We start from the raw sequence: 8,946 nt of genomic DNA, 5'->3' as shown, positions 1-8,946 counted from the left end.
TAAATGAATGAATCCATCCAATTAGGATTAGTCCATGTCCTGAAGGAGAGGGGGATATCTGCTCTAGGTCCTGAAAGATGGGTAGGGATTTGCCAAGGGAACATTTGCCAAGGGCACTCCAGAGAGCGGGAACAACACAGACAAAGGCACAGGGGCATGACAGGATGAGAAACTGAAGACACTTTTCCTTCCTTAAGTCACTAAAACAGGAAGATGTTCAAGTTGGTCAAGACACGAGGGCTTGTTCTAACGATGATCAGTCTATCAGCTAGGAGGCTTGCACTTGCCTGAGCCAAAATTTCCAACTCAGACAACAAGGAAATGCCTGGGGCATGTTGGAAAATCTAGAGTGAGGCATTAGTTCATGTCGATTCGACAGCTCAAAGGCCTCTTCAAAGGCCACTTTCTTTCTGTTTCTGTGCTCTGTTGACTATATTAATGATTCTTTTTTTAAAAAGATTTATTTATTTTATTTGAAAGTCAGAGTTACACAGAGAGAGGAGAGGCAGAGAGAGAGAAGTCTTCCATCCACTGGTTCACTCCCCAGATGGCCACAACGGCCGGAGCTGTGCCAACCCAAAGCCAGGAGCCAGGAGCTTCTTCTGGGTCTCCCACACAGGTGCAGGGGCCCAAGGACTTGGGCCATCTTCTACTGCTCTCCCAGGCCATAGCAGAGAGCTGGATCGGAAGAGGAGCAGCCAGGACTAGAACCGGCGCCCATATGGGATGCCGGGACTTCAGGCCAGGGTGTTAACCCACTGCGCCACAGCGCCGGCCCCTATATTAATGATTCTATACCAAGGCTGGCAACTTCAAGTTGAAGGGGAGCCAGTTACACAATCTGGCTTATAAGACCTCCCCTTTCACAGCCAGTAAGAGAGAAAATGTGTCTCCCTTCCCAGCTTTCCAAAAAAACTCCTGAGATTCTCTCTCACTGGCCTATGGCAATGAAAGCGGAATGTGTTGATTGGCTGAAGCCAGTCAGGGCAGACTCCAGGAGATAGGACGAGGCAGTGAAATACGTGAACACAAAGTTGGAGATCAGAGCCAGATGTAAACTTTGGCATCTTCAGCCTATAGAAGGCATTTTTAAATCCCTGTATCTCTGCAAAGAGACAAGCACACCGCCTAACACGTATGCCTGCTTGATAAGTGTTTGCGATTATAATGACCAAGGGCACCTCATGAAACCTTCACTAAGTGTAAATAATGATCATGCGTAATGAATAGCAACATCGATGTATAAATGGTTGTCTGAAAATTCACTCAAGTTACAAGCTAGATTCTAAAGGATTGTCAATTTAATTTTTCAAAACACTTTTGTTAAAGACCCTTTGTTAAGAAGGGCAAACACCTTCATCAGAATGAAGCCATTTGCAAGTTGCTGTAATTGTTTTCCCTGAGTCGTTTAATTAAATTACTTACCTATTTCTCAGCTCGGTAATTTTTAAAGAAATATTCTTAATTTTAGCACCCCAAATCACTAGGCAGGAGCTCTATGTCAGTTGAAACGGTGAGCCAATTCCTGTTTAAATTATCCATCTTCAAAATATGTTTTTCGGTACCGTCTTGTGGACCATATTTCTTTTTTCCAAGATTGGGTGTCAAGAGCTGATTGCATTAGGTTATTCGGTTCAGGATGCTCCCTTGAGCAACTGACTGCCAACTCCATGATTTTGTTTGTCGCAACACATGCATTATGCTCAGAGTGTGGGAGCACAGATTTCTGCATGCTTTATACACACTTACTCACTTAATATTGACAATAGCTTAGAGGGAGTTCCTTTCATTCCCTTTTTCAGATGAAGCTAAGGTGTGCAGAGACGCGGTATGAACACAACTTCCTAAGATCTCGTGCCACCTAGAGGTGGATCTGGGTTCTACAAGGGACATCACGGATGTGAAATTTCCCATCTCCTCCTTTTGATCTGCCAGATTACTCCGCAGCCTTGGTCGAGCCTTGCCATCCCTGCTGCAGGATGCTAAGAGTCAAGCCCAGACTATGTAATGGGGGTCACAATTTGAGACTCTGCAAAGGAATTTATTTTCCTCCTAAATCTCCCTTTCATGACCAAACGATAGCTGGGAGACATTGAAAGTGGACTTCTTAACGCTAAGAAGTAAAAAACACTGTGTTTGCCTGCCGTCTACACAATGCCAAAAGACAAAATTACAGCAAATTTGGCCGGCACTGCGGCTCACTAGGCTAATCCTCTGCCTGCGGTGCGGTTCTAGTCCCGTTCGGGGCACCGAATTCTGTCCCGGTTGCTCCTCTTCCAGTCCAGCTCTCTGCTATGGCCCGGGAAGGCAGTGGAGGATGGCCCGATGCTTGGGCCCTGTACCTGCATGGGAGACCAAGAGGAAGCACCTGGCTCCTGGCTTCGGATTGGCAGCAACGTGCCTGCCATAGTGGCCACTTGGGGGGTGAACCAACGGAAAAAGGAAGACCTTTCTCTCTGTCTCTCTCTGTCTCTCTCTCTCTCTCTCTCTCTCTCGCTGTCTAACTCTGCCTGTCAAAAAAAAAAATTACAGAAAATTTAAGGATCTTTTTGGCTTTTATTTGCAATTGCAGAAGTGGACACCATCACATTACATACAGGATAATTCTGTAAGGTGGAATGAGTGTGCTGATGAGCTGAGCAGAGGCTGGCTTTATAGACAGAAAAGGACGTCGGAGATTAGAAAACAGAGGAAAAGAGTCAATTGGTCATTTCAAAATCACTTCCATGTAGAATTAAAACCAGGGGTTTCTTTATTATGCTGACTCTGGTTCACTAAAAAAAAAATCTCACTTTTTAAATGTTTAAATGTTCCAGTTGATTACCTGGCACCTAGCAAAAGCGACTGCCTTCCGTTTTGGTCTCATCTGCTGGGGCCGACTAGAACACCAGGCAGTGTCATAGCCTTCCATAGCGAGCGTTTCACAACACTGACAAACACGCACTGCTCTGAACTCCCAAAACACCTTGAATCTAAAATACTGTACAATGATAGTGTTTTCCAGAATATTATGTACAAATACAGGGTGAGCACTCACTAGACCTTCATTAAATTTATTCCTCAGTATATAATTTTTGCAGTGATCATAAATAAGGGTGCTTGCTTACTTTCTTTCTCAGATAGTTCACTCTTAATGTATAGAAATACTACTGGTTTTGTATCCTGCAACTTTATGGATTCGTCTTTCAGTTATAACAGTCATTTTGGTGGAGTCACTAGGGCTTTCTCTGTAGAAGATCATGTTGTCTGCAACAGACCAGTTTGACTTCCTGCTCTCCAGTCTGGATACCTGTTTTTTTCTTTCTATTGCCTATTGCTATAGCTGAGACTTTCAACACTATGTTGAATAGAAGCAGCGAAAGTGGACATCCTTATCCTGTTCCAGCTCTAAGAGGAGAGCTTCCAGCTTTTCACCATTTAATATGTTAGCCATGGGTTTGTCATTTGTATATGAGCTTCCCAACAGCACACAGAACACCTGCCAAGAGAGATCACACATTAGGCCACAAAGCAAGACTTATCAAATATAAGAAGATCAAAACCACCTTTTCTAACCACAATGTTATAAAAATAGAAATCAATACCAAAAGGAAATCCAGAAACTTTACAAATACATGGAAATTCAACCACCTAGTCCTGAATCTCCAATGGGTCCATGAAGAAAGTCAAATGGAAATTAAAGTCTTGACACAAAGCAAATAGAAACACAAAGTGCCAAAAAGCTACAGAACACAACAAAATCAGTGCTGAGAGGAATGTCATAGTGACAAATATCTACATTAAATAGAAAAAAATAGGGGCTGGTGCTGTGGTGCAGCAGGTTAACGCCCTGGCCTGAAGCGCCAGCATCCCATATGGGTGCCGATTCAAGACCAGGTAGCTCCACTTCCCATCCAGCTCTCTGCTACGGCCTGGGAAAGCAGAAGATGGCCCAAGTCCTTGGGCCCCTACACCCGTGTGGGAAACCTGGAAGAAGCTCCTGGCTCTGGATTGGTCCAGCTCCGGCCATTGAGGCCAACTGGGGAGTGAACCATCGGATGGAAGCTCTCTCTCTCTCTTTCTCAATCTCTCTCTCTCTTTCTCTTTTCCTCTCCTCTTTCTGTGTTACTCTTTCAAATAAATAAATAAATCTTTAAAAAAATGAAAAAAGGACAAATATCAAAAATAAATAGCCCAGTGATGCACCTCAAGAAAAAACTAAGCCCAAAGTTAAAAGGAAAGAAATAATAAAAATCAGAGCAGACTGCATGAAATAGAAACTAAAATATATACAGATCAACAAAAAATATTTTGTTTTAAATTTTTATTTATTTTATTTTTTAAAACTTTTTTGAATGAGAGAGTTACAGAGAGAGGTAGAGACAGAGAGAGAGAGAGAGAGAGACAGATCTTCCATCTGCTGGTTCACTTTCCAAATGGCCTCAATGTCCTGAGCTGAGCCGATCCAAAGCCTGGAGCCAGGAATATTTATTTTAGAGACAGAGAGAGACACACAGAGAGAGGCAGATAGAGAAAGGGAGCTCCTGTCTGCTGTTTAACTCCCAGATATCTGCAACAGCCGGAACTGGACCAGACCATCTGGGAGCCAAGAATTCAATTTCAGATCTCTCCTGCGGGTAGCAGGGACCCAACTACTTGACCAAGCATCTGCTGCCTCCCAGGGTCTGCATTAGCAGGAGGCTGGCATTGGGGGTAGGTCTGGGGTGGGGACATAGGAACTCCAATCTGAGATGTGCCTTCACTGCTGGGATACAACTTACTTCTAGGTCAAATGCCCACCATGAAGAGTTAGGCTTTTGAAAAGATGAGAAAAATTGACAAACCTTTACCCAAATTAAGAACAAAAAGAATGAAGACCTAAATACATAAATTTAGAGATGAAAAAGGAGGCATTATAAGTGATACCACAGAAATATAATGTGGTATAAATAACATACTATTATTAAAATTATATGACAGGGGCCTGTGTTGTTGCATAGAGGGGAAAGCCACCACCTGCCGTGCCGGCATTCCATGTGGGCACCGGTTTCTGTCCCGGCTGCTCCACTTCCGATCCAGCTCCCTGCTAACACCCTTTGAAAAGCCGCAGAGGATGGCCCAAGTGCTGCCATCTAGTGGGAGACCTGGATGAAGCGCCTTGGTTTCAGCCTGACTCAGCCCTGGCTGTTGGGGCCACTTGGGGAGTGAACTCCCTTGGGGAGGGAACCAGTGGATGGAGGCTCTCTCCTGCTCTCTCTGTAACTCTGACTTCCAAATAATTAAGTAAATAAATAAATCTTTAAAGAACTAAAAAGAATTATAAGCCAACAAATTGGATAATGGAAGAAATGGATACATTTCTCTACACATAAGAACTATCACAGCTGAACAATGATGAAATAGAAAACCCTACTACCAAGGGGTAAGGAAATCGAATCACTAATAAAAAGTCTTACATCAGAGAGAAGCCCAAGACCTATTGGTGTTACTGCTGCATTCTACCAAACATTTAAAGAAGAACTAATAGCTTAAGCTCTCTGAGTCTCAACGTCTTCTTAAGAAAAATAGCTTAATTTTCCATTGGCTCAATGGGAAAGTAAATGCAATAAAGTTAAATATATGGAAGCCTAAATAATGAATGTTGTACAGCAGACTCATAGAATGGCAGATGTCCTAAACAGCAGTCTAGTCTCAGAATCAGCCCTTAAGGCATTCGGGTCTGGCTGAAGAGCCCATGAGAGTATTTTAGGCATGGAAAGCCAAGACACTCTGGCAAAAAAAAAAAAAACAAAAACAAAAACAAAACAAAACAAAAAAACCACACACCTCAATGAAAGATCTCTGCGAGTGAGATCCCAGTAGAAAGAACGGGCCATCAAAGAAGGAGGTACCTAGGAGGTACCTTTCTCTGAAGGGAGGAGAGAACTTGCACTTTGACTATGACCTTGTCTAAATAAGATCGAAGTCAGTGAACTCAAAAGGCTTCCACAGCCTTGGCAACTCATGACTAGAGCCTAGGGAGATTACTGACGCCATAAACAAGAGCGTCAAATTGTTAAGTCAACAACAAGAGTCACTGTGTACTTATTCCTCATGTAGGATCTCTGTCCTGAATGTGTTGTTCAATGTGAATTAATACTACAACTAGTACTGAAACAGTATTTTACACTTCATGTTCTGTGTGGGTGCAAACTGATGAAATCTTTACTTAATATATACTAAATTGATCTTCTGTATATAAAGATAATTGAAAATGAATCTTGATGTGAATGGAATGGGAGAAGGAGCGGGAGTTGGGAGGTTGTGGGTGGGAGGGAAGTTATGGGGGGGAAAAAGCCATTGTAATCCATAAACTGTACTTTGGAAATTTATATTTACTAAATAAAAGTTTAAAAAAATAATGAACGTTGTGTAATTTGGAGCATGGTGGTTATCCTACTCCACAAAGTAAGCCATGTTCCTGCCTAACAGAGAAGGGCGGACTCCCTGGTGAGCTAGCACCCCCTCCCCGGCCCTCCATCAGGTGAGAGAGCTACTCAGAAAGCTGTGAAGCAGCGCAGCCCCCAGATCTTCGCCGTATTTTTCTGCTCAGAAAAGTTTGGGTCCTCAGTGGAGCACGTCGTCCTCCCATCAGGGGCCCTCCCACGATGGGGCCAGAAGGGGCCGCCAGGCTCTCTGAAGGTTAAGTCAATGTGAGCTCATTTGTCTGACTTGGGAGCTATCTGGGCGCACAGGTGTCCCAGGGGTGTTCTTTCCCTCACCTGGAGTTCAGTGTCCCAAGGTCGCCAGTATCAGAGCCCAAATGTAAATGAAGATTTATCTCCTCTGCAAATATAGCTACTTGATTTGAAACTTCCAAGTTTGACATTTTTGTTTTCAAATGTCCAAGGCCTCAGGGTCAAAGGTGAGGCGGGGTGTGTAACGCTCTGCTGAAATCAGTGGACGGAGTTTTTCTTTCTGGAGAGCCTACCTCGGCCTCCAATGCCATGAACGACTTGGGGACGGCTGCCGTGGCTCTGCCACTCGCAGGGCCCACTTCTAGCCTGGAATCCCAAGGCCGGAGGTGGGAAGAAAGCAGGTGTTGGGTTGGCGCCCCTCATCGCTCCTATTTCAGAATCTCCTATGGATCCAGAGCGATGAGCTGTTCCAATGTCATGAAAATTGCATCTGGGGACCCAGGCAACAAGAGTGAGATTTTCACCAAAGTTTGGGGTAGATGTGGCCTCAGATTGCCCGAGAATCAGTAGTCACTGCCAAGGACTGACCTGAAAAGTGTCCGTTAAATTCACAATTCTAGCAAAATGAAAGGAAGAACTGAACAGTGTGTGTGTGTGTGTGTGCATGTAAATATAAACTTGGAAAGCAGCAAGAAAATGAGGGTTTTTTTTAAGGATTTATTTATTTGAAAGTCAGAGTTACAAAGACAGTAGGAGAGAAAGAGAGAGACCTTCATCCACTGGTTCATTCCCCAGATGGCAGCAACAGCAGGAGCTGGACCAGGCCAAAGCCAGGAGCTTCATCCGAGTCTCCCACATGGGTAGTAGGGGCCCAAATACTTGGGCCATTTTCTATTGCCTTTCCCAGGCCATTAGCAGAGAGCTGGATTGGAAGCGGAGCAGCCAGAACCAAACCAGTGTGCATATGGGATGCCGGCATCTCAGACAGCAGCTTTACCCACTGCACCACAACGTTGGCTCCTAGAAATTAATTTTTCAAAAACAAGTGTTAGGAGAAAATAATCTTTTATTGGTACACCTAAGCCCCATCCAATTCTCATGACGAAACTTATAGCCTAGGAGCACATGTTTGTTACTTGAACGTTTCATGGAAGTCAGAGAAATACGAGAGATACAATAAATAATTAAGGAAACGCTAGGCACTGTAACCCCGAAATCCCACTGTCATAAAAGAATAGTAGCCTGTTTCTTACTCATGTAATCGCCAAAGCAGAGCTCATGATTGCTGGCTGGCTTTTCTCTAAGCAGGGAATCCCAGCTCCTCCATCCCGGGTTCTGCCAGCTTCAACACTGGCCCTTCCAAGGTTGCAGCGCCGTTGTCTGCATTAAGCCATCAGGACAAAGGCACCTGCAGGACCTGGGTGGGCCTTCAGGAACACAGCCATGCAATCACACCTCCTTGACAGAAGTTGACCTCATTTCTCTACAAGGGAGATGGGCAACCCACAGAGCATAGTCCCATTCCCTGGAGAAAGATCCCAGTAGTACTCTACAAACACACGCTCCCAGACAGCCCATCCGTGGTCTGAATGCAGTCGTGAAGTTGGGAAAATAGCAACTCTACTAACGGGTTCAGCAGGATGTCGAGGAAGTCATTCATCCGACGTTGCTGTGATGAACTGCTGATTATGCACCATTTCCTTCATTTTTCTTATGTATTCGGACAGCTGAATCTTCCTGGCACATTCGAAAATTCCTTTTTTTTTTTCTTTTTTGACAGGCAGAGTGGATAGTGCGAGAGAGACAGAGAGAAAGGTCTTCCTTTTTGCCATTGGTTCACCCTCCAATGGCCGCTGCGGCCAGCGCATCTCGCTGATCCGAAGCCAGGAGCCAGGTGCTTCTCCTGGTCTCCCATGCAGGTGCAGGGCCCAAGTCCTCCACTGTCTTCCCAGGCCATAGCAGAGAGCTGGCCTGGAAGAGGGGCAACCGGGATAGAATCCGGTGCCCCAACCGGGACTAGAACCCGGTGTGCTGGCGCCGCAAGGTGGAGGATTAGCCTGTTAAGCCACGGCACCGGCCGAAAATTCCTCCTTAGAAAATAACTCCCTATAGACGCTAATCTCGGTGGCAAAATTTGATGATTTTTTAATCTTAATTCTATAGCCTATATTAGACAAACGTTGGCCTAGTGGTAAATTACATGTTGTATCATATACAATGGGACTTTACAGACAGGAGTGCCCACAAACTGTAAATTACTGCATGGGGCACCGGGAGAGAACATTGGCTG

The sequence above is a fragment of the Lepus europaeus genome, chromosome 17 (assembly GCF_033115175.1).
Source record: "Lepus europaeus isolate LE1 chromosome 17, mLepTim1.pri, whole genome shotgun sequence".
NCBI lineage: Eukaryota > Metazoa > Chordata > Mammalia > Lagomorpha > Leporidae > Lepus > Lepus europaeus.
Note: the sequence above shows the minus strand (reverse complement) of the source record.